The 25,785-nt window shown below is 52.0% G+C and overlaps 1 protein-coding gene and 1 long non-coding RNA gene across 2 annotated transcripts in view; both read right to left on the reverse strand.

Annotated features, from left to right (window-relative positions):
* LOC136640312 (zinc finger protein 208-like) overlaps positions 1-25,785 on the reverse strand; it is a 120,097-nt gene that overhangs the window by 58,415 nt on the left and 35,897 nt on the right. The window lies entirely within an intron of this gene.
* LOC136640546 (uncharacterized) lies at positions 3,285-12,344 on the reverse strand. Its single transcript, XR_010793804.1, has 3 exons — positions 12,215-12,344; positions 8,923-9,012; positions 3,285-3,677 (listed from the first exon to the last, which is right to left on the reverse strand). It is a non-coding gene; the product is annotated as an uncharacterized lncRNA (long non-coding RNA).

Here is a 25,785-nt window from a genome sequence, read left to right on the forward strand (position 1 = left end):
GCTTGACCTGATTGTGAGAAGTTTAAATGTGTTGAGGTTTTGCCTGCATTATATTTTAACCAGACATAAAATTACAACTTGAAAGGAAAAAGGGGATTTTCACATAACAGAGGAGGCAAAGGAAGGGGCTTCCCTACTCACTCACATCCCCTCCCCTTTTTGCTCTTCTAGGAATCCAGAGTAGCTCCTTGTAAGGCTAAGATTTTTTGCAGAGGATCCCAAGTGAGGAGGCACATCACCTCTGGGCATCCCCTCCTCCTCTTCCCAGGGAGCTGCTGAAAGGATCCTTTTCGGCTGCAAACTTCAGCAAAGAGACCTGCAATGATTCAAACAATAAACAGTATCAAAGATCCGGCATGCATGAAAAACACAACAAGAGTTCAAAAGCACCCATCGACACAGTTTCAGGAACAGTTTGGGGCTCCAGAACCTGCTCTCCAGGGTCCCCTCCACCCCCCACAGTTTTCTGCAGGGGTTTCACTGCTGAAGGGCCCCTGCTGGTCCTCCCTGTTCCACTGTCCCTGCCAAAACCCCCACCAGAAAATCAAGCCTTCCCAGAGCAGACCCAAAGTTTAGGATGCAAGCGGGGGGGGGACGACGACGACTGTCGCAACTCCTCTTCTCAGCCCCCCCTTTCCCTTCACCAGCTGGGCTTTGAGCTTGGCTGCCTCTGCCCCCTGGGGGCTCCTCTCCCACCCCTCTTGATTCCTTTCTGCCACTGCAGCCCTGGGACCCTCCTCTTTGCAGCATGACTCAGACACTTGAGCAGAGGAAGCAAAGGAAGGGGCAGAGCCGGAAGCCCACCCCCTTCTGCTCCTCTGGGAAGAGGAAGGTCTCTTTGCAGGTTGTCAAAGTCTGGACCCCCCAACTCCCAGGTGGGGCAGGAGGTGCATCTCCTCCAGCTGGGCATCCCCTTCTCCGCCCCCATTCCCCCAATGCAAGCTGATCATCAACTCTCCCCCACCCAGGCTGCAGGTGGCTCTTCAGGGTCTCTTTCCCCAGCATGATGTCCTGTCCCTGAGTCCAGGAGGCTGGAAAGTCTTTGCAGGGGCTCTTCAGAAGCATTCCAGTGACCCCAGTGCATGCTGGTACTTGAAGTCCTTCCCCTCCTCCTTTCCAAGATACAGAGCATCCTGGGAGTTGTAGTTTTACCTTTTGGCTTGTCCCTGTGCTGAAAGACTCTTCAGCTGCCCTGCTGCTTTGGGAAAATCTGGTATATTCTGATGCACTCAGTGGAACCAGATCCAAAGGGGGGTTAAAACTCCTGGTGCATTTAGCAGTTGTGCAGCCAAGAGAATTAGAAAAGGTATTGAGAACAAAAGAGTTAGTATTATAATGCTGTTGTACAAATCGATGGTAAGGCCACACCTGGAGTATTGCGTCCAGTTGTGGTCGCTGCATCTCAAAAACAATATAGTGGAAATGGAAAAGGTGCAAAAGAGAGTGACTAAGATGATTCCTGGGCTGGGGCACCTTCCTTATGAGGAAGACAAAAGAAAATATTTCTTTACTCAGCATGTGGTCAATCTGTGGAATTTTTGCCACTGGATGTGGTGATGGCATCTGGCCTGGATGCCTTTAAAATGGAATTGGACAAGTTTCTGGAGGAAAATATCCGTTACGGGGTACAAGCCATGATGTGTATGCGCAACCTCCTGTTTTTAGAAATGGGTTATGTCAGAATGCCAGATGCAAGGGAGGGCACCAGGATGAGGTCTCTTGTTATCTGGTGTGCTTCCTGGGGCATTTGGTGGACCGCTGCGAGATACAGGAAGCTGGACTAGATGGGCCTATGGCCTGATCCAGTGGGGCTGTTCTTATGTTCTTAATTTTTTGCATGCCAGGAGTAGAAAAGCTGTACCTGCCTGAATTCCCCCTTTTACAACAGCCTGGCCCTCATTTGCAGCCAGAGTTCAGGAGTGTAAGAAAATAAGAGAGCCCTACTGGATCAGGCCCAAGGACCATCTAGTCCAGCTTCCTGCATCTCACAGTGGCCCACCAGATGGGCCCACCAGGTCACAAGAGAGCTGCATCCTGGTCAGGGGCAGACTCGGAGGGGAGACCATGGATGTGTTCCCCCCCCCTAAACTTCATGCAGCAGCTGAAGTTTTCCAGCTGCCACGCACAGTTTCCTGTGTGGGGCTTTGCTGGCCACCCCCTGCTTCTCTGCAGGGACTTTCCCTCTTCAACCTGGCACCCCCATTCAGCCCCATACAAATGGGGGGTGTCACTGTTTGTCTTTCCAGCCCTCTACCCTTCCCTACCTGTGCTCTGAGCCTCTCTGTCTGCCCACCTGGGGACTCCTCTCCCCCTCCCTTTTCTTCTTCCCCCCTCTTCAGCCTGGGACCCCCATTCACCCCCATGCGAATGGGGGGTGTTGCTGTTTGTCTTCCCAGCCCCCTGACCTTCTCTGGCTGGGCTCTGAGCCTATCTGTCTCCCCCACCTGGGGGCTTATCCTCCTCCCCTCCCTCTTCTCTAGCACCCACTTCAGCCTGGGACCCCCATTCAGCCCCATGCAATTGAAGGGTGTTGCTGTTTGTCTTTCTAGCCCCCTGCGCTTCCCTGACTGGACTCTGAGCCTGTCTGTCTGCCCCACCTGGGGGCTCCTCTCCCCCTCCCTCTTCATCTCCACTCTCTTCAGCCTGGGACCCCATTCAGCCCCATGCAAATAGGGGTGTTGCTGTTTTTCTAGCCCCCTACCCTTCCCTGGCTGGTCTCTGAGCCTCTCTGTCTGCCCCACCTGGGGGCTCCTCTTCCCCTTCCTCTTCTCTTCCACCCTCTTCAGCATGGGACCCCCATTCAGTCCCATGCAATTGAGGGGGGTTGCTGTTTGTCCTCCCAGCCCCCTGCCCTTCCCTGCCTGGGCTTTGAGCCAGTGCCTGCCCTTCTATGGGCTTCTCTCCCCCCCCTTCCCTTCCTTTCCACCCACTGCAGCCCTAAGACTCTGCTTTACCCCCCAAACAGGGACTCACCAGAGAAGGCAGATGGGGGGGGGGGGAGAGAAGGAAGTAGCTTCCCACTCAGTCTCCCTCCTGCCCTCCCCCCATTTGCCCCTCTAGGAATCTGGAGCTGCTTAACTTAAGCCTGCCAGAGCCATAAGTAACTGTCAAGTCCTGCACATTGGGGCAAAGTATCCAAACTGCACATAGAGGCTTTGGATTCGGAGCTGTCTGTGACAGGAAGTTGAGGGTTCTGCCTGGTGTGCAGAAAGAAAGAAACCAAAATACCAGCGATGGGTTTTAAAAATCTTACATTGCAATACAAGGACGCAAGTCGGCGGGTGCTTAAAAAGCTTGTGTGCCAAGCATCTCTTTCCACAGCTTTTGATACATTCCAAAGGTCCACGCAGTACATTCTTGTTTGTACATAGTTGCTGATTACCAGTAAAGATATCAGCAACTATTTTACTTCCTTCCAGGGGGCAGGATTATAGGATGTCTCTTGTCTTTTCCTTGGTAGACTAAGAATATCTCCATATCTCTGTGGTCCTTCTGAGGCCTCCCAGGAAGGATACCTAAAATCAGTCAATGCCCCCACTGAACTGTCTGATGGGCTAAGCATGTTCCTTCTTTTCTTGCCACACAAAGCTCTTCCCTACATTTTCCACTGTCTACTCACTGTGTGTTGGCTCTTGAGGCAGCAGGAGTCATTCCTTAATTTACTTATTGATCCTTCTCTGCAAGACAAAGGAGGAACAAGAGATTATCCTGCTTCCCAGCCCTTTGCCCTTTTGGTAGTTCCAGCACATACTCAAGTTCATGAAGGGGTCTCTAGAATGTCTCATGACAGAATGCATTTCATTCGGTTTGTTTTATAATATGCTCTCACTTCAAGATCAGGAGAGCAATCTTAGGGTGGAGGAGGACAGGTTGATGAGAGTGTCAAACCAATGTGCGGAGGCAGTGAAGAAGGCCAATTCTATGCTTGGGATCATTAGAAAAGGTATTGAGAGCAAAACGGCTAATATTGTAATGCTATTGTACAAATTGATGGTAAGGCCACACCTGGAGTATTGTGTCCAGTTCTGGTCGCCGTGAGGGAAGGCCCTGGAAGTTACAAGTTGTATGTAGCCATTATGCTGAACCAAAATATTTTAGATGCAAATACATCTCACAAAGAAGACTCATGAGAGAGAGCATTTGGGATATCAGAATTTATATGAATCAAATGTTATGTTATGTTAGAGAGGAATATGTATGTTAGCATGTTCACAAGCACAGTTGCCAAGAAGAGTTTAGATCCATTTTACCCAGAAGCCTTAGAGGAAGGACTACGAGCTGGGAGTCCTCAAGGGAAAGTCTGTTAGGAAGGAAACAAGGATACTTCCTAATTGCTCTTTTATCAGAACAAAAATTAAAGGAGAAGAATAATAAGTAGAGGAAATGGGTAAATAAGTTAGTAAATAAGTTTGGAAATAGAGAATAGGTAAAATCAAATGAACTCTGTGTCACCCTTCAGAGTCAGAGCTAGCCTAACACAGAGAGGTCCCAGATAGATAAACAGAGGTAGTTAATTGCTTAAGCAATAAACCAATTTGACACAATCAAGATAACAGCAATTAGTTGTCAAGCTAACTAGTAAAATTTATAGATTCAAGCTGAAGCTTCAAAGAATCCCCTTGACTAACTGCTTGCTGCTGGAATCCCCCCCCTTCATCTGCAATCCCAAGACAGCATTGAGCAGAGAAAGGAAAAACACACAGAAGAGCATATTGGATTATTTTAAAAGCCAAAAGACATTGTTAAACCAGGATAAAGTTTAAAATAATGTATTTACAGAGAAACAGTGTAACATCTAAGAGTTAGGCTGCAGAAGAAAAGCTTACATTTAGACAAGAGGGAGCCTTCTATGATCTCTAAGACAGAAGCAAGATTATGAACCCTAATGGGGCTGATGAGGGTTAACTGATGAAGTAGTAAACAGAAGCAAACTGCCAGCAGAAGTGTTTTGTTTGGGTAAAAGTTGTAAAAGAATTAGTAGGAGAGATTAGAGGTCAACAGAAGCCACATGAAGTCCACAAGTGAAAATGCAGCTTCTGAACAGTTTGATTCAGACGCTCAAGTACCAAATAGGGACTTTAAAAGCTGTTCTAAAGTCATTTAAAAGGAGAGTAGCACATAGAATGTTACAAAATTTATTGTTAGTAAACTCAGAAGTTAGCAAGTATATTCTTTGCTGAATATTAGTTAAATTAATAAGGGAAAACCAAAGTTAAAAAGATTTAAGTCTGCCTTAGAGTGAGGCTTGCAAAATTAGATGCTGTACAGCTAATGTGGAATATGGAATGTGAAATTCTTATCTAAGCAGGAATAATTCAAATTTGACAACTAACTAAAATGCCCAGACTTTCCTAGGCGCCAGAATAGATAGTGAATTTAAGAATATTTCTAGTAATGAGAATAATTAATCTTGGTAGGCACAGACTCATTAACAGGGAGTCTGTTCAAACTCAAAGTTGACAGAACAGATATGAACTACATATCAAAGTTGGCAGAATCCGATAAGAGAGAGGCCTCTAGCTAGAGATTTCTCTTGAAAATGCAACTTATATCAGAGAAGAGAGATTTTATGGAAATCAGAAATTTCTATAATAACTTCTTGTAGGAAAAAGTTACAAAATAATTAAAATTAGATTAGAAGAGAGGATAAAATACTGAATAAAATAAGTATAAACACGGATTTAAATAAATGAATTATAACCAGATTAGTGTAATTAGGAAAATTAAGATAGAGGCACACTGCCCCCTTTTGAAATAGTATTGACATTACAGAAAGGGGAGGAGTTCTCCAAAATGGTGAATACAGTAACCTGAGATATTTAATGTATGCTCCAGATATGGCAATAGCCAATGAAAATCCCCATATCCGACATCATAGGCTCTAACAAATGTGATTGGAGTTTTCTCGAGACAAAGAACCTACAGGTATAAATGGTCACACCCAGAAGGGAATGTTGCTTTTTTCTCTGGGACACTGAGAGACCACAGCTCTCTGTGTTCCGCATTTTGAACCACCGAGAGAAGCCCATTGCTGGCAATGAATAAAGACTTGGAAATCACCACAATTTCAGTCTGCTGAGTTTGTTTTGAACCCTAAAGACACCGTGCAACAGCCGCATCTCAAAAAAGACATAGTGGAAATGGAAAAGGTGCAAAAGAGAGCGACTAAGACGATTACGGGGCTTGGGCATCTTCCTTATGAGGAAAGGCTATGGCGTTTGGGCCTCTTCAGCCTAGAAAAGAGACACCTGAGGAGGGACATGATTGAGACATACAAAATTATGCCTGGGAAGGATAAAGTGGATAGGGAGATGCTCTTTACACTCTCACACAACACCAGAACCAGGGGACATCCGCTAAAATTGAGTGTTGGGAGAGTTAGAACAGACAAAATAAAATATTTCTTTATTCAGTGTGTGGTCGGTCTGTGGAACTCCGTGTCGCAGGAGGTAGTGATAGCATCTGGCCTAGATGCCTTTAAGAGGAGATTGGACAAGTTTGTGGAGGGAAGGTCCATCATGAGTTACAAGTCATGATAGGTATATGTGCAAGTTCCTGTTTTTCGAGGTAGGCTACCTCAGAGTGCCAGATGCAGGAGAGAGCCCCAGGAGGCAGCTTGTGACTCATTGTCTTGGGTGCTCCCTGAGGCATTTGTTGGGCTGCTGTGAGATACAGGAAGCTTTGACCTGATACAGGAACTACACGAGCCTTTGACCTGATCCAGGAGGACTCTGCTCATGTTCTTATGATCCCCGCATCTCATAAAGGACATACTGGAACTGGAAAAGGTGCAGAAGTGAGTGACCAAAATGATATTTGTTTATAAATATATAATGTCATGTACTAAGTCTGATACACATTTACTCCAAACTAAATGGAATTCTGATTTGGAATGTCCTATTCTGGGTGAGCAATGGGATGTGGTTCTTAAGAATATACAGGCAATATCTAGAGATCTTAAATTACGCCTAATACAGCAAAAAATAGTCTTTAGAATATATTGGACACCACAGAGGCTATTCCTTAAAGGGCTTATCAATGAATCTAGATGTTGGAGATGCTCGAGTTTGAATGCTACACTTACACATGTTGTGGCCATGTCCTGTTGTTGTAAACTTTTGGAAAGAAATAATTAATACTATAAAGCTAGTGCTACAGCAACCTTTAAATTTTACAGATATGTATGTAATTCTTAATTATCTACCCGTTATCTGGAGACTCACACCCGGACAATTGAAATAGACTCTCTGTGCCCTCACGGTAGCAAAAAGACTTCCATTACTTCATTGGAAGGAGAGATGCCCACCTACATCTGCCCAATGGACGAACAATATTTTGCATTTATCAGTATTCGAGCAAATGGCATATCGGCGTCAACTGCGTAGGGATTTCTTTGAGGATCTCTGGAGGCCACTCGTTGATATAATAACATAAGCTGCATAAAGTGTTCGTATGTAGATCAAGTATATGTATAAATATTCCCCCCCCTTTTTTTTTAAGTAACTCATAAGCATGTGTTGATGTATCGATTTCAAGGAGCAGCCATGAGAGATGGCCTCCTGCTTGATTCTCTCAGGCCTCACAGTAGCTTCTCTCAGATTCAACAGTACAGTGGTTCTCACACATTTACCATTGGGACCCACTTTTTAGAATGAGAATCTCTCAGGACCCACTGAAAGTGATGTCCTGACCGGAAGAGACATCATCAAGCAGGAATATTTTTAACTATCCTAGGCTGCAATCCTACCACACTTACCCAGAAGTAAGTCCCATTGACTATCATTGTTAAAAGAATATACATAATAGTTTGTTAAAAGTACAGGTCTGTAACATTTCCCTAAATGCAGTCACATACCAGGGGGGCATCAAGTCTAATATATGAAAAATAAAATATTGAAACGAATGGGGACCCACCTGAAATTGGCTCACAACCCACCTAGTGGGTACTGACCCACAGTTTGAGAAACACTGGTCCAGTAGAATGTACAATAGCGGTCTTTAAAATTTTCTGTGCCACAACCCAAAACAAAAAAGTATGGGACAGGCGACCCCAGCACATCATGGAAGGTTGTCAGTGACAAACTTCTGTGTTGCTGGGCTATCACACCTGCCACAGTTCTGTGCAAGGCAGTACCACTGTAGGACCCAAGCCAGGCGTCTCCAGGTGGAGAGGAATGTGGAGGGTCAGAGTCTTAAAGCACAGTCTTATCTTGCGCTGGAATAGGCAAGCCAGGAGGCTTGCGCTGTATCCAGCACATGATAGGGCTGCAAAGTGGCTCAGCCGAAGGTAAGGGGAAGCTCTTCCCCTTAACCCTGGGTAAACCACTGCAGCCCCTATGGGTCACCTAGGACCCAGAGAGTGGAGAGTGGAGCAGCTTCAAGTTGCTCCGTTCTCCCCAGGAACGGAGGTTGGGATCCAGCATAACTGCGGGGTTCCAGCCCCGCCTCCCACTCCCCACTTGCCTGCCCCCAGGGCCGCTCACCCTCCCCCTGCCCTGGAACGCCTCCCTCCCGCCTCTTCCCTGCCCACCCCAGAGTCTTGCATCAGCAGAGCTCAGCCGATGCAAAGCTCAGTCCCTCCATTGGCGTGGAGGCTGAAGTGAGCCTCCGCGGGCCAGTGTGCTTTATGTCACATTTGCGACCCTCCTGGGCTGGTGCAAGAGACTTGTGCCAGCCCAAGGGTGACTCAGGATTGTGTCCTTAGTAACTCAGATCACACTGGCACTTTCAGTCTACAGTTCACCCAAGTTGAGTGATAAGATCAGAATGGCAGAGGTGTAATTTGCTGACTTGCGCTAATCATAACCTGCATCAACATACCTCACAGGGAGGGGGGAGATTATGGTGAAGGCTCCCCATTCAGCCAATATCCTCTAAGTAGAAGCTTCTGCTGTGTTTTCAATACTACATAAACCAAATTACCTGCCAATTTCTCTTCATCCTGGAAGTCCTGGAAAAATGCACCCTCCCTGTCTTCCAGCTGGGAAACAAAGGCAAGTTTGGGAAATTCCCCTGAGAAGGAAACAAGGAGATGAGTTGCTTCGGTCTACAACATATCAAGGCTTTCCCAAGAGACCTCATCCTATTCTGACCCCCATCTGCGATGACCATGATAAAGACTCTGGCTAGGCCTGACTCCACCTTGCAGGCCAGAAGCCATTTTGAAGCTGCTCTCCAGGTGAGCGTCCAGGTGAGCATTAGGAACAAGGAAGTCCAGGAGCTTCCGTTTATCATTTTGGTATTGAATGCGAATGTATTTATTCTCTGAAATAACAAAATGCCTTTCTATAATGTGTAACTGTTGTGGTTTTTGCTCTATGTTCTCACCCGCCCCACCCCCCACATCTCACTGGCTTAACAACTCCCAGTGAGTCAGTGATGTCTCTTCCCCAGGGTCCAGTGTACTCCTCCATTTCAAGGATCACAGCACTGTGTGAGATTGCAGGGAACATTTCATAGGGCAAGAAAGCCTCAAGGGAAGTACATGTTCCTGCATTCCCCATGTTACTGGCTCAACACCCCAGCCAGCTGGGTGTGTGGTTTCTCAGGGCCAACTTGCCCTATGGTGGATGCTACCACCCCTCTTAACAGCCAGTCCTCCAGCTCAAGGGAAGCTGAAGTCCTAAGGGCTAACTCCCCAGCCTCTGCAATCCCTGTGTCCCCCAAACAGCAAGCCCTAAGGTTCTGGTTTCCTTTGGTTGCTTGACTGAGCAGCCCAGGCCAGATTTCAATGAATCGGTTCCTTTGGTTCTCACACATGTACAGGCCTGTGTGATTTCTTTAAAGAATAGAAATTTGGTTACATGTTACTGATGGCCTATTTTATTGCATTCACACAAAATAGTAAAACAAGAACGCTAAGCTCCTGACTTCTCCCTAACATTCACCTGGACTTACTAATCTCCTCTGGAAGATACGAACTGATGTCCACAATGGAATGACGAGGCGCAGACCTCTCCCACCCTTGCAGCTGTTTTTGTCACACTTTGAAGGTGACTATTGTTCAAAAAGAGACACAGACCAGCTGAAGCTTCTGGAAGATGACCTCACTGCCTGATGCTATGCCGGGCAATCCCGCTCATCCCCTCCCAACTGGAGAATCATAACTGCACCTTGTTGCTTTAAGGCAGTGGTTCCCATCCCATGGTCCACAGACCACAGGTGATCCACGAGACCCTGAGAAGTGGTCCACCAGGTCTCAGAAGAGAAAGATGGCCTTCAATCACTTCCAGTTTCTCATTCAGCAGCTACTCCCCATGGACCACCAGAGAGGATGGAAAACAGACCGCCCACAGCCAGCGCCAGCACTTCCAGCATCTCACCAAGTGAGTGCCCACCCACTGACTGCCAGAGAGGGGAGAGAACAGACCGCCTGCCATTGGCACTGAAGTGTTGCTGCGACTGCTGGCAGTCTGCCATTTCTAGTAGGTCTGTGCGGGAGTGCTTGCTTGGTAAGAGGCTTCCACACAGACCAGCAGGAGGGTGGATATCTTGGTGCCAGCAGAGTTCCAAGCACAGCCGTTTGCCAGGAGGAACGAGAAGGTTGTCACTGTCTCATAACCAGCTACTTTCCCATAGCAGCTTCAAAATGGCTTCAGGTCTACAAGATGGATGCAGACCCACTCAGTGATTTTACCATGTTCGTCACAGTCACATTTCTTTTCTTCAGATCTTACATTTTCAGGCTTGTGTCTGAACTGAGGTCCAAATCCTGTCCAACTTCCCAGTGTTTCCCAGTGTTTCTGTAGCTGCAATGCAGTCTTGAGGAAAGGGAACAGACATTGCAGTGCACACTCCATTGATATGGCTGCATCAGTGCTGGAAAGTTGGATAGGACTGGGCCCTGAGCCATCCAAGTGCCTGAGAACTGCTCTCTCACTGAGTGCTGTGACCTGTGAGGTCACATAAGACCATATGGGCAACATGCATTTCTGATTCATTGGGGGTTATTAACAGCTGGCTTCTCTCCTCCCCCCACTGAAGAAGCCGCTCTAAAAAAAGTGCAAGCTGTATCAGGGGTGAGGGAGTTGAACCAAGAGGCTTCAGAGGGGAGTTAAACCCATTACACTTCTGTCAGAAGCTATTTCGCTGATGCAAGCCTGAAGAGGATGCAGGTCTCTTGTTATCTGGTGTGCCCCCTGGGGCATTTGGTGGGCCGATGTGAGATACAGGAAGCTGGACTAGATGGGCCTATGGCCTGATCCAGTGGGGCTGTTCTTATGTTCCCCCCACATACTTTCTTTCTCTGTTAGAGCCCAATCCTATTCATGTCTACACAGAAGGAAGTTCCATTAGAGTCTATGGGGTTTACTCTCAGGAAGGTGTGGATTGCATGATAGTCTTGGGGTGCGATCCAAAGAAGGTAATGGGCTGGCACAATTCCCTTGCACTGGCACACCTGTGTCTCAAAAGTGCCGTAAAGTACTTTTGCGCCACTGCTCAAGGAAGGTGGCTGACGCAGGACCCGCTTACTCTGGGCAACAGGTGAGTCTGTGCCAGCCACATTAGGCCAATGCGGGGTTCGGGGGGGGGGGCATGGGGAAGGTGGTTGTGAGATGCTTCAGGGTGGGGGGAGGGAAGGCGGTGGGTGGGCAACGATCTGCACCACTTTTTTAGGTGGTGAAAAGCCAAGTAGACACATTGGACCTCTGCGGCGTTACCCAGGGTAAGGGGAAGCAATTCCCCTTACCCTTGGAAGTTCTTTGTGCCATGATGTTCCCGTTTGCTCCATCCAGAAATGCTCAAATGGGGTGAGCCCTACACATCCTGATTCACTTTCTTTGCTTCTTCATTCTGCCACTTTCTCCCCATTTCTTCCCCTCTGTGCCTGTCTGGTCATCTCCCTCCCCACTTTTAAATCTCCTGGCTAAAAATGCTCCTTCAAAGCTTTCCTGGCCTTTCCAACCAAGACCTGCCTTCCCTATTCTCTTTTCTGTCTCCATTCAGTCCTCCTGCTGCTTGCTATCCTTCCACACAGCTGACTCCCAAAGATGGAGATTCAGCAGCATGCAAGCCAGGTGCTGTGGCCATTCCAGGTGAGGTCCTGTAATTAGGACCATCAGAGCTGATGTGGGGGGAAACCCTGAATTGCAGATGCAGGGGGTGGAAGCTGGACAGATGCAGCAGAGATGTCTTGGCAGGGCTGTTTTCCAGAACAGACACATTGGTCCTAAGTGGAGTGAGACACCACCACACTAACTGCTGAGACACACACCTTGAAAGATCTCCCTGTTCTCCTCCGTTCCTTGTTGGGAAGAGATCTGCTCTCTAATGACCTCTGTGCTTCTTTTGGATCAGGAAGGAAGAATCCTTTGGAGCTTCAAATTCCACCTCTCTTTCTCATGATTTGTGTCCCAGCTGTGTCTGTTGAAACCAAGAGCAAAAAATGTACAGTGGTTAACACAATAAACAGTCCCAGGGCTAAAATATTGTCCTCCAGTGTCCCTCCTACACCTCCCCCCCGTTTCCCGCGTGGGTTTCAGTGCTGAATGGCCCCTTCTGGCCCTCTCTGATCCAGCTTTTAAACTATCCCTGTCAAAACCCCCTCCAACCACACCAGCTGCTTCAGAGCAGACCCAAAGCTTAGCATGCAGTGGGGAGGTGCTGCAGTTGGTGATCTTCTCAGCCCCCTCCCCTCTCCCTCCACAGGCTGGGCTTCCAATCTGGGCATCTCTACCCATCTGGGGGCTTCTCCTGCCCACCCACCCCCCACTGGGACTCCCCCTTCACCACCACTGCATTTGGACTCAGCAGAGGGGCTGAGGTGGTCCGTCCATGTCTGCTGAGTCCACATGTCTGCTGCAGTGGGGAAGGCAAAGGAAGGGGCTATAGAAATCCCCACTAGAGAAACAAAACACTTTAAGGGCAGACCCAAAGCTTAGCTGGCAAGGGGGCGGGATTGTCACTTTTCCACTTCACAGACCTCCTCCCCATCCTTTTCCTTCCCTGGCTGCCCTTCAGCCTGGGTGTTTCTGCCCCTCTGGGAGTTCCTCTCCCACCCCTCCTCTTCCCTTCCACCCACCACTGACTAGGGACCCCCTTCATCCCCAACTGCTTTTGAACTCGCCAGACAGGCTGAGGTGCTGAGTCCCAAAGCTTGGAGAGGGGATTGTCTCTCTGGGAGAGGAGATTGTCTCAATCCCTTTTCCCAGCCCACTCCCATGTTCCTTCCCTGGCTGTCTTTGGGCCTGGGTGTCTCTGCCCCTCTGGGGGCTCTTCTCCTCCCCTCCTTCTTCCACCCACTTCAGCCTGGGACCCCATGCAAATGGGGGGATCACTCCCACCCCTCCTCTCACTCTTTCCTTCCACCCCCACCGCCCAGGGACCCCCCAGCTGCCTGGGAACTCACCAGAGGGACTGCTGAGCTCCAACACGTAGGAAGGTAGGCGGGTGGAGGAGGCAGAGGAAGAGCCAGAGCAAGGAGGGGCTTCCCCACTCACACCCCCCACCCCCAGGAACCCAGAGTCGCTCCTGTTAGGTTCTTTGAGGCGCATCCCAGTCTGGAGACTGGGGGGAGGTGCACCATCTCTGGGCACCACTCCTGCTCCTCCCATGGAGATGCTGGGAGGGTCCTTTGGGGCTGCAGGCTCCAGCCCTCCTTCCCGGGATGCGCAGGGCCGCCTTCACCTAGGCTGCAGAGGTTCTATCCAGCCTGCAGGATTGGCCTTCTTCTGGATGGATCTGATCCAAGGACACGCCACCTTTCCAGGGCAGAGCAAACCCCAGGCGGCCTGCAAGCTCCAGGAGCAGCTGCCCCAAAGCTGGGCATGCAAAGGGGGCAGGACTGCCACTGGTGGTCCTGCCTGCCCCCCTGGCTGTCTCCGAGCCTGGCCCTCTCTGCCCACCTGGGGATCCTCCCCTCCCTCCCTCCTCTCCTCCATCCCCCATTCCAGGTGGAAGCCCTTCCTTCCCCCAGGCAGGCGGGCAGTGCAAGGAGCCTTGGACTGGGTCTCTGGAAGGAGCCACACCGCAGCCCTGCCCACCCCAATTGCCACCCCCTCCCCTGCTGGCCATCACCCAGAGGTGGGTCCAGCTGGGCCTGGCCTTTGCCCCCAAACATGACCCACACACAGACCCCCCTGAACTGGCTTCTGAGCAGCCACTGCATCAGGGGGAGGCTTTGCACGCACAAAAGTTCTTGCACGGCATGGAATTCACGTGTGGAACAGGCTGCCACTTGATGGCTCAGGTGACTGGAGGCTGGAATGGGACTGGATGAAGTGCTAGATCAGTGGCATCTACTACCCCTCCTCTTCCCTTCCACCCACCACTGACCAGGGACCCCCCTTCATCCCCAACTGCTTCTGAACTCACCAGACAGGCTGAGGGGCTGAGTCCCAAAGCTTGGCATGCAACTGGGAGAGGGGATTGTCTCAATCCCTTTTCCTAGCCCCCTCCCCTGTTCCTTCCCTGGCTGTCTTTGGGCCTGGGTGTCTCTGCCCCTCTGGGGGCTCTTCTCCTCCCCTCCTTCTTCCACCCACTTCAGCCTGGGACCCCATGCAAATGGGGGGATCACTGTTCGTCTGCCTAGCCCGCTTCCCTGTTCCTTCCCTGGCTGTCTCTGCCCCACTGGGGCTCCTCTCCCACCCCTCCTCTCGCTCTTTCCTCCCACCCCCACCGCCCAGGGACCCCCCAGCTGCCTCGGAACTCACCAGAGGGACTGCTGAGCTCCAACATGTAGGAAGGTAGGCGGGTGGAGGAGGCAGAGGAAGAGCCAGAGCAGGGAGGGGCTTCCCCACTCACACCCCCCACCCCCAGGAACCCAGAGTCGCTCCTGTTAGGTTCTTTGAAGCGCATCCCAGTCTGGAGATGTGGAACAGGCTGCCACTTGATGGCTCAGGTGACTGGAGGCTGGAATGGGACTGGATGAAGTGCTAGATCAGTGGCATCTACTACCCCTCCTCTTCCCTTCCACCCACCACTGACCAGGGACCCCCCTTCATCCCCAACTGCTTCTGAACTCACCAGACAGGCTGAGGTGCTGAGTCCCAAAGCTTGGAGAGGGGATTGTCTCTCTGGGAGAGGGGATTGTCTCTGGAAGAGGGGATTGTCTCAATCCCTTTTCCCAGCCCACTCCCATGTTCCTTCCCTGGCTGTCTTTGGGCCTGGGTGTCTCTGCCCCTCTGGGGGCTCCTCTCCTCCCCTCCCTCTGCCACCCACTTCAGCCTGGGACCCCATGCAAATGGGGGGATCACTGTTCGTCTGCCCAGCCCCCTCCACTGGCTCTGGGTGTCTCTGCCCCCCTGAGGGCTCCTCTCCCACCCCTCCTCTCGCTCTTTCCTTCCACCCCCACCGTCCAGGCACCCCCCAGCTGCCTGGGAACTCACCAGAGGGACTGCTGAGCTCCAACACATAGGCGGGTAGGCGGGTGGAGGAGGCAGAGGAAGGACCAGAGCAGGGAGGGGCTTCCCCACTCACACCCCCCACCCCCAGGAACCCAGAGTCGCTCCTGTTAGGTTCTTTGAGGCGCATCCCAGTCTGGAGACTGGGGGGAGGTGCACCATCTCTGGGCACCACTCCTGCTCCTCCCATGGAGATGCTGGGAGGGTCCTTTGGGGCTGCAGGCTCCAGCCCTCCTTCCCGGGATGCGCAGGGCCGCCTTCGCCTAGGCTGCAGAGGATCTATCCAGCCTGCAGGATTGGCCTTCTTCTGGATGGATCTGATCCAAGGACACGCCACCTTTCCAGGGCAGAGCAAACCCCAGGCGGCCTGCAAGCTCCAGGAGCAGCTGCCCCAAAGCTGGGCATGCAAAGGGGGCAGGACTTCTTATGCTTCTTATGTTCTTATGACTGCCACTGGTGGTCCTGCCTGCCCCCCTGGCTGTCTCCGAGCCTGGCCCTCTCTGCCCACCTGGGGATCCTCCCCTCCCTCTTCTCCTCCATCCCCCATTCCAGGTGGAAGCCCTTCCTTCCCCCAGGCAGGCGGGCAGTGCAAGGAGCCTTGGACTGGGTCTCTGGAGGGAGCCACTCCTCAGCCCTGCCCGCCTCAATTGCCACCCCCTCCCCTGCTGGCCATCACCCAGATGTGGGTGCAGCTGGGCCTGGCCTTTGCTCCCAAACATGACCCACACACAGACCCCCCTGAACTGGCTTCCGAGCAGCCCCTGCATCAGGGGGAGGCTTTGCACGCACAAAAGTCCTTGCACGGCATGGAATTCACGTGTGGAACAGGCTGCCACTTGATGGCTCAGGTGACTGGAGGCTGGAATGGGACTGGATGAAGTGCTAGATCAGTGGCATCTACTACCCCTCCTCTTCCCTTCCACCCACCACTGACCAGGGACCCCCCTTCATCCCCAACTGCTTCTGAACTCACCAGACAGGCTGAGGGGCTGAGTCCCAAAGCTTGGCATGCAACTGGAAGAGGCGATTGTCTCAATCCCTTTTCCCAGCCCCCTCCCCTGTTCCTTCCCTGGCTGTCTTTGGGCCTGGGTGTCTCTGCCCCTCTGGGGGCTCCTCTCCTCCCCTCCCTCTGCCACCCACTTCAGCCTGGGACCCCATGCAAATGGGGGGATCACTGTTCGTCTGCCCAGCCCCCCCCACTGGCTCTGTGTGTCTCTGCCCCCCTGGGGGCTCCTCTCCCACCCCTCCTCTCGCTCTTTCCTCCCACCCCCACCGCTCAGGCACCCCCCAGCTGCCTGGGAACTCACCAGAGGGCCTGCTGAGCTCGAACACGTAGGCGGGTAGGCGGGTGGAGGGGGCAGAGGAAGGGCCAGAGCCGAGAGGGGCTTCCCCACTCACACCCCCCACCCCCAGGAACCCAGAGTCGCTCCTGTTAGGTTCTTTGAAGCGCATCCCAGTCTGGAGACTGGGGGGAGGCGCACCACCTCTGGGCACCACTCCTGCTCCTCCCATGGAGATGCTGGGAGGGTCCTTTGGGGCTGCAGGCTCCAGCCCTCCTTCCCGGGATGCGCAGGGCCACCTTCGCCTAGGCTGCAGAGGATCTATCCAGCCTGCAGGATTGGCCTTCTTCTGGATGGATCTGATCCAAGGACACGCCACCTTTCCAGGGCAGAGCAAACCCCAGGCGGCCTGCAAGCTCCAGGAGCAGCTGCCCCAAAGCTGGGCATGCAAAGGGGGCAGGACTGCCACTGGTGGTCCTGCCTGCCCCCCTGGCTGTCTCCGAGCCTGGCCCTCTCTGCCCACCTGGGGATCCTCCCCTCCCTCCCTCCTCTCCTCCATCCCCCATTCCAGGTGGAAGCCCTTCCTTCCCCCAGGCAGGCGGGCAGTGCAAGGAGCCTTGGACTGGGTCTCTGGAGGGAGCCACTCCGCAGCCCTGCCCGCCCCAATTGCCACCCCCTCCCCTGCTGGCCATCACCCAGATGTGGGTGCAGCTGGGCCTGGCCTTTGCTCCCAAACATGACCCACACACAGACCCCCCTGAACTGGCTTCCGAGCAGCCCCTGCATCAGGGGGAGGCTTTGCACGCACAAAAGTCCTTGCACGGCATGGAATTCACGTGTGGAACAGGCTGCCACTTGATGGCTCAGGTGACTGGAGGCTGGAATGGGACTGGATGAAGTGCTAGATCAGTGGCATCTACTACCCCTCCTCTTCCCTTCCACCCACCACTGACCAGGGACCCCCCTTCATCCCCAACTGCTTCTGAACTCACCAGACAGGCTGAGGGGCTGAGTCCCAAAGCTTGGCATGCAACTGGGAGAGGGGATTGTCTCAATCCCTTTTCCCAGCCCCCTCCCCTGTTCCTTCCCTGGCTGTCTTTGGGCCTGGGTGTCTCTGCCCCTCTGGGGGCTCTTCTCCTCCCCTCCTTCTTCCACCCACTTCAGCCTGGGACCCCATGCAAATGGGGGGATCACTGTTCGTCTGCCTAGCCCGCTTCCCTGTTCCTTCCCTGGCTGTCTCTGCCCCACTGGGGCTCCTCTCCCACCCCTCCTCTCACTCTTTCCTTCCACCCCCACCGCCCAGGGACCCCCCAGCAGCCTCGGAACTCACCAGAGGGACTGCTGAGCTCCAACATGTAGGAAGGTAGGCAGGTGGAGGAGGCAGAGGAAGAGCCAGAGCAGGGAGGGGCTTCCCCACTCACACCCCCCACCCCCAGGAACCCAGAGTCGCTCCTGTTAGGTTCTTTGAAGCGCATCCCAGTCTGGAGACTGGGGGGAGGCGCACCACCTCTGGGCACCACTCCTGCTCCTCCCATGGAGATGCTGGGAGGGTCCTTTGGGGCTGCAGGCTCCAGCCCTCCTTCCGGGGATGCGCAGGGCTGCCTTCGCCTGGGCTGCAGAGGTTCTATCCAGCCTGCAGGATTGGCCTTCTTCTGGATGGATCTGATCCAAGGACACGCCACCTTTCCAGGGCAGAGCAAACCCCAGGCAGCCTGCAAGCTCCAGGAGCAGCTGCCCCAAAGCTGGGCATGCAAAGGGGGCAGGACTGCCACTGGTGGTCCTGCCTGCCCCCCTGGCTGTCTCTGAGCCTGGCCCTCTCTGCCCACCTGGGGATCCTCCCCTCCCTCCCTCCTCTCCTCCATCCCCCATTCCAGGTGGAAGCCCTTCCTTCCCCCAGGCAGGCGGGCAGTGCAAGGAGCCTTGGACTGGGTCTCTGGAGGGAGCCACTCCGCAGCCCTGCCCGCCCCAATTGCCACCCCCTCCCCTGCTGGCCATCACCCAGATGTGGGTGCAGCTGGGCCTGGCCTTTGCTCCCAAACATGACCCATACACAGACCCCCCTGAACTGGCTTCCGAGCAGCCCCTGCATCAGGGGGAGGCTTTGCACGCACAAAAGTCCTTGCACGGCATGGAATTCACGTGTGGAACAGGCTGCCACTTGATGGCTCAGGTGACTGGAGGCTGGAATGGGACTGGATGAAGTGCTAGATCAGTGGCATCTACTACCCCTCCTCTTCCCTTCCACCCACCACTGACCAGGGACCCCCCTTCATCCCCAACTGCTTTGGAACTCACCAGACAGGCTGAGGGGCTGAGTCCCAAAGCTTGGCATGCAACTGGGAGAGGGGATTGTCTCAATCCCTTTTCCCAGCCCCCTCCCCTGTTCCTTCCCTGGCTGTCTTTGGGCCTGGGTGTCTCTGCCCCTCTGGGGGCTCCTCTCCTCCCCTCCCTCTGCCACCCACTTCAGCCTGGGACCCCATGCAAATGGGGGGATCACTGTTCGTCTGCCCAGCCCCCCCCCCACTGGCTCTGTGTGTCTCTGCCCCCCTGGGGGCTCCTCTCCCACCCCTCCTCTCGCTCTTTCCTCCCACCCCCACCGCTCAGGCACCCCCCAGCTGCCTGGGAACACACCAGAGGGCCTGCTGAGCTCGAACACGTAGGCGGGTAGGCGGGTGGAGGGGGCAGAGGAAGGGCCAGAGCCGAGAGGGGCTTCCCCACTCATACCCCCCACCTCCAGGAACCCAGAGTCGCTCCTGTTAGGTTCTTTGAAGCGCATCCCAGTCTGGAGACTGGGGGGAGGTGCACCACCTCTGGGCACCACTCCTGCTCCTCCCATGGAGATGCTGGGAGGGTCCTTTGGGGCTGCAGGCTCCAGCCCTCCTTCCCGGGATGCGCAGGGCCGCCTTCGCCTAGGCTGCAGAGGATCTATCCAGCCTGCAGGATTGGCCTTCTTCTGGATGGATCTGATCCAAGGACACGCCACCTTTCCAGGGCAGAGCAAACCCCAGGCGGCCTGCAAGCTCCAGGAGCAGCTGCCCCAAAGCTGGGCATGCAAAGGGGGCAGGACTGCCACTAGTGGTCCTGCCTGCCCCCCTGGCTGTCTCTGAGCCTGGCCCTCTCTGCCCACCTGGGGATCCTCCCCTCCCTCCCTCCTTCCCTCCTCTCCTCCATCCCCCATTCCAGGTGGAAGCCCTTCCTTCCCCCAGGCAGGCGGGCAGTGCAAGGAGCCTTGGACTGGGTCTCTGGAGGGAGCCACTCCGCAGCCCTGCCCGCCCCAATTGCCACCCTCTCCCCGGCTGGCCATCACCCAGATGTGGGTGCAGCTGGGCCTGGCCTTTGCTCCCAAACATGACCCCCATACAGACCCCCCTGAACTGGCTTCCGAGCAGCCCCTGCATCAGGGGGAGGCTTTGCACGCACAAAAGTCCTTGCACAGCATGGAATTCACATGTGGAACAGGCTGCCACTTGATGGCTCAGGTGACTGGAGGCTGGAATGGGACTGAATGAAGTGCTAGATCAGTGGCATCGCTAAAGGGGACCGCGGGGGAGCAACCAATGGCGTAGTTAGAGGGGGTGCAAAGCACTAGGTCTTGCAAGGAGCCTCACTGCAGCCTGCAAGGCACTATACCCCCCCAGAGCCATTCCAGGCGGGGGGAGCAAGACAGAGGTACAGCTCCACCACATATGATAAAACATTCCTTCTTGTCTGTTTCTGTAATAAATAAATAAAGTATTGCGCAAAAAAAAAAAAAGAATTGTATCAATTTCTGCCAAATCCAACATGATTAGCCACCATTTTTCCAGTGCGGGTATCTCTGTAACATTTCAGTATTTGGCATACAATATTCTTGCAACAGTTGTCATATATAAAAATATAGTTTCATCGTCTTTGTGAATCGAATCATCCAATATTCCCAACAAAAACGCTTCTGGTTTCATTTAAATTTACCTTAAATATCAACTGTATTTGCTGGTGTATCCAAGTCCAATTTTTTTTGCTTTTGTATAGGTCCGTCACATATTATAAAACATTCCTTCTTGTCTTTTACATTTCCAACATCTATTTGGTACATTTTCAAACATTTTTGCCAATTTACCTGGAGTCAAATACCATCTATACATAATTTTATAAAAGTGCTCTTTAAGGCTTACATTCAATGCAAATTTTAATCTTTTAATCCACAAGCTCTCCCATTGCTCCATAGATATCTCATGACCAACATTTCTCACCCATTGCATCATATACTCCTTAACCTGTTCCTCTTCGGTCTCATATTATTGCGATAACTTAGACATTTTTGTAATGGCTTGTTCTTCTACCAGACGTATTTGACTCTCCAACAGAGACATACAGTCTCCAAAACCATACATTTTCTTATCTTTTTAGAACCTCTCCAAAAGTTGTAAATACTGAAATGACTGACAACAGAATCCTTCCCCTAAAAGCTCCTTTCTTGTCTTCATCCTAGCCTGAGTTTGTGTAAAAATTATTCCATTTCTATATGATAACCAAGTTTCTGTAGAACCTATACGACAACCAAAAAAAGCTTCTTCTGGAGAGATCCACAACGGTATTTTTGTATAAAATCTAATTTTGTATTTGCTCCATATTCTCAACAAAGCATGTCTAACATAGTAATTTTTAAATTCTAGATTTTCTTTTAGTTTATCATACCATAAAAATCCACACCATCCAAACCTTATGTCCAAACCTTTCAGATCCAACAATCTCTTATTTCATAGCTACAACCATTCTTTCAAACAAATAAAGACACATGCAGGGGCCTGAGACATTTCCTTTTAGACAAGCCTCCTGAGTTTCCAGGCTTTTCAAATTAGGACATCTGGGTTTTACAGGATGAGTGGCAACCCCCATAATTACCCAAAGCCCCGAGAAATCGGGTGTCACAGCTTGTGGAAGTTATTCCTCTGTGACCAGCAGCCGGCTAAGAATAAAAGCTTGTTTTCCTTGAATCTCCTTGGTGTCTGCCTGCATCCTTGTCTGAACCTACAACAATATGGGGTGACAAAAATTTAAGGGCCCCAGGTGTCAAATGACCTAGCTACACCACTGGTCACATATGAGCAGTTATACGTTACATGAGCAGTTACAAGTTACATATGAACAGTTACATGTTACATGAGCATTATATGTTACATATGAGCAGGGCCTAGGAGAGGGGGGCAAAGGGGGTAATTTGCACCAGGGCCCAACATCAAAAGGGGGGCCCAGGAGCCAAAGGAGGGGGGCCCAGAAATTTCCTGGAACCTTACAATTTCCTATCTACTTAGACTTGTTGCCCACACGGGATGCTGGCGGCACTACTACAACTAGGGATGCTGGAGACACTCCTGATGCCACATGGGTTACTAGACCTGGACTCCAAAGACTTTTCCAGCTGTCTCTAGCCTCCCCCCACCCTGTTTTGCCCCTTCCTGCCCCTATTCGGCTTGCCCATCACCACCCTCCCCCGCTCTGTTTCACCCCTCCCCCTTTGCAAAGGGGCCCAAAAGGAACTTTGTACCCCCTGATCAAATTCCTCTCAGAGGCCCTGCGTATGAGCAGTTACATGTTACATGAGCATTATGTGTTACATATGACCCCGTGCGATGATCCCCCCAAGCCAGAACCCCATTGCCTGCCACTCCTCCGCCGCTGCGCAACTCCAGAGGGGACCTTCTGCCAGGGCCACCGCCTGGGTGCTGCTCTCCGGCCGGCAGCCCCGCAACCAGCGCGCCACCTCCGGGGGAAGGAAGGTGAGGAGCTTCTCCAGATCAAGCATCTGCGCCTTGGTGTGCCGCCCGGGCTGTCCTTCGCCCTCCCGGGAGCGCAGCTACAGGGCCGGCCGGGCGGCTGTGCAGCAGCCCCCGTCACAACTCCGTGGTGCTCCTCTACGGGTCTCTGCCCCGAGGCGCCTACTTCTGGTCCTGCTGCGCAGCTGATGCTGGCGGCACAGCCGAGCTCCGCTGGGCCAGACTCGTCCGCAGAGGGACCGGCTGGACTCTCCAGGCGGCTGCAGGAGATCCCTGTGAAGCCAACCAGGGAAGACACGAAAGGAGCTGGAGGCGGACAGGCGGGCACGTGGGAACGGAGATCTTCCGTGTCCGGGGAGATCATCCACAGTGGGGCTCAACTTTGTGTGATCGAAGGAGCCCTCCCCAACCGGATCCGATTTCAAGAGGCGGAGGCAGGGGGTCTTGTGGAGGGGGAGGCAGGCGGAGGGCAGGGCGAGAGGAGGGGTGCCTGGTGGGGAGGACGGAGGAAGAGGGCCAGATCTCCCACACTTACTTTCAGCCCTCCGCGCTCGCTGGCCCTCTGCTGGTCCCCTTTGCAGCGCGCAGGAGGGCGGAGCGGGTGAGCAGCGCTCCCAGCAGGGTCTCCGCCCCGAGCTGCTTCCAGGCAGATCAGGGCAGAGCAAGAGGGAGGCGCCTGAAGGTCCTTGACTGGCCGGCTCCTCTTTTGCAGGCTGAACCACAGACCCCAGAAACAGTCACCCGCGCTGGTCCCCTTAGGCAGCCTCCTTTGCCCCTCCCTCCATCCCTGAGCTCCCTTGGGTGCCTGGCTAGACTGGAAGCTGTGATCTGTCAGCCTAGTCCTAGCCACGCTTTCCTGGGAGTAAGTCCAATTGACACTAATGGGACTTACTTCTGAGTAGACATGCCTAAGATTGGGCTGTGTGTCTCTTTCTCCAGGATTCCAGAGCAGGCGTGTCTTAAGGAAATTGTGGGTCTGGTGAAGTTGCTTGTGGCTTTGGGGAAACTGGGGAGATCTGGGTGGTCGGATTCTCGGTGGTCTCCATGGCAGGGCCAGTCCATGTCATCTGGGAAGCTCCCCGGTCCCCATCGCCTGTGCCCCCTGCAAGAGACAAGAGTCAGGATCTGGGCAGGGAGCTGGGAAGGGGACTGGCAGGGATGGGCGAGGGGCAGGGGGTGAGACCCCCCACCCCGGGATTTATTTACCCATATGGCAAAATGCAGTATCATTGTATTACATTCGCAATATACTAACTAGATAGATAGATAGATAGATAGATAGATAGATAGATAGATAGATAGATAGATAGATATAAACAAGCAATAAATTATTAAAACTTAATGGGTAAAGCATAGTGGTTGACATAGTGGATTAAAACATAGAGGTACATTATATGTCACATACAGTGGCATAGCTAGCGGGGCGGGGGGCGGTCCACCCCGGGTACCACCCTTGGGGGGGTGACACCACAAATACCCCAACATCGCTAACATTGCGGAGGTTCAGAGTAACCCCAACATGCCATATACCATTGGATGTGGAATTTCCAGTGGAATGCAATGCAAAAAAACCAGATTGAAATATCTCCTTTCCATCAAAAGTTATGGCCAAAAAACCAGAAACAAAAAATGCATGGAACCCTATGGAAAATGAAACTGAGCCATATCGTGCGTTTACTCACGAGTAGGTGAACTTGCCCTAGTTTGTCAGAAAGGGCAGGCTGAGAGGCATCCAATGACACCAGAATGGTTCCTATCCAATGAAAGCAGCCCCCCAAAAAACACCCAAGAAGGAAGTCTCTTCCTCCAATCAGACAAATGTATTGAGCCCTAAGGGAAGCGAAAGTAAGCTACATAGTTGCGTTTACTCATGAGTAAGCAAACGTGCCTTGGCTCCTGGTCAAGTCAGGCAAAGGGGAATGCAAGGCTAGCTAGCTGCATGGTCCCAATCTGATGAAAGTGGAGCTCAATAAATGCTTCAGAAGGCAGCCTCCCCCCCCCCCCAAAGAATAAAGCAGAGGCTTCAGCTGGTAAGGTCCATTTTATTTGTTTTTAGACTGGCTGGCTTCCCCTTATTTAATTATTTGTTTTTCTTTAATTTAATTATTTATTTTATTGTGCTTGATGATGTCACTTCCAGCCATGGCATCACTTCCAGTGGGTCCTGGACAGATTGTCATTCTAAAAAGTGGGTCCCAGCTAAAGTTTGAGAACCACTGCCTTAACTCAAAACAGGCCAATGTGACATCCGGGGTGGGGGTGACACCCTAGTGACCAAAATTCTGGAAATTGTGACTTTTAGGAATAATACCATCATGTTATATGCCATTGGATGCAGAATTTTCATCCATTGCTTGTGGGGAAATATTCACTGCATTTATTTTCTGGCCATTATTATTATTCATTTCAAATCCTGAGCTGCTTAGAGGAAGGGTGGTATAAAAAGGTGAATGAATGAATGATGTCATATTGTGAGAGGCCCCCTAGAATTTAGCGTGTTTGAATCTATTCAGAGCCCCTTGCTGTGAGCAGAGGCAGGGTGCTTGGCCAAAGTAGGCCCTATATTTAGCTGCTTGGGTCAGCAAGATATTTCAGAAAATGCCCCTTGAATGCCTTTTTGTGTCTGTGTAAAAGAGGAAAGGGTGTTGCTGACTAAACTTGACGCAGAAGTTGTTTGCAGAGCTAGAAAGCCTCAATAACAGGAAACTGCTAGCTTAACTGCAACTGGGGAGCAGGTGTGAGGAGAACAGGGACTTTTTGCAAGTCTGCTATTAGCCAATGCAAAGAGGGGAAGATGGGACTTCTGCAGCTTAGAAAGATTTCACATATTTTAAATGCCATTTTTATTTATTTATTGGATTTGTATTCCGCCTTTCTCCCCAAAGTGCACCCAAGGCGGTGGTAGAACATGCTGGGCAGAATTTGAATAGTGGGATATGTAAGACAGAGCTTCACTTGATATGCTGTTTGCCAATCAGGAATGTATCCAATGCTTTGCAATTTGCATTCTGCCAATCAGAAATCTGACCAATGCTTGACATGCTTTACCAGTGCTGGAGACACTCCTGATGCCACGTGGGTTAGTAGACCTGGACTCCAAAGACTTCTCCAGCAGTCTCTAGCCTCCCCCCCTGTTTTGCCCCTTCCTGCCCCTATTCTGCTTGCCCATCACCAACCTCCCCTGCTTCACTACCTTCCCCTTTGCAAAGGGGCCCAAAAGAAACTTTGTACCCCCTGATCAAACTCCTCTGGGAGGCCCTGCATAAGAGCAGTTACATATTACATGAGCAGACATGTTACATAGGAGCAGTTACATGTTACATGAGCATTATGTGTTACATATGACCCCGTGAGATGATCCCCCCAAGCATCTCGAGCCAGACCCACCTTACCTGCCACTCTTCCGCT

This window comes from Tiliqua scincoides, chromosome 2, assembly GCF_035046505.1.
Source record: "Tiliqua scincoides isolate rTilSci1 chromosome 2, rTilSci1.hap2, whole genome shotgun sequence".
In the NCBI taxonomy this organism is placed as follows: Eukaryota; Metazoa; Chordata; class Lepidosauria; order Squamata; family Scincidae; genus Tiliqua; species Tiliqua scincoides.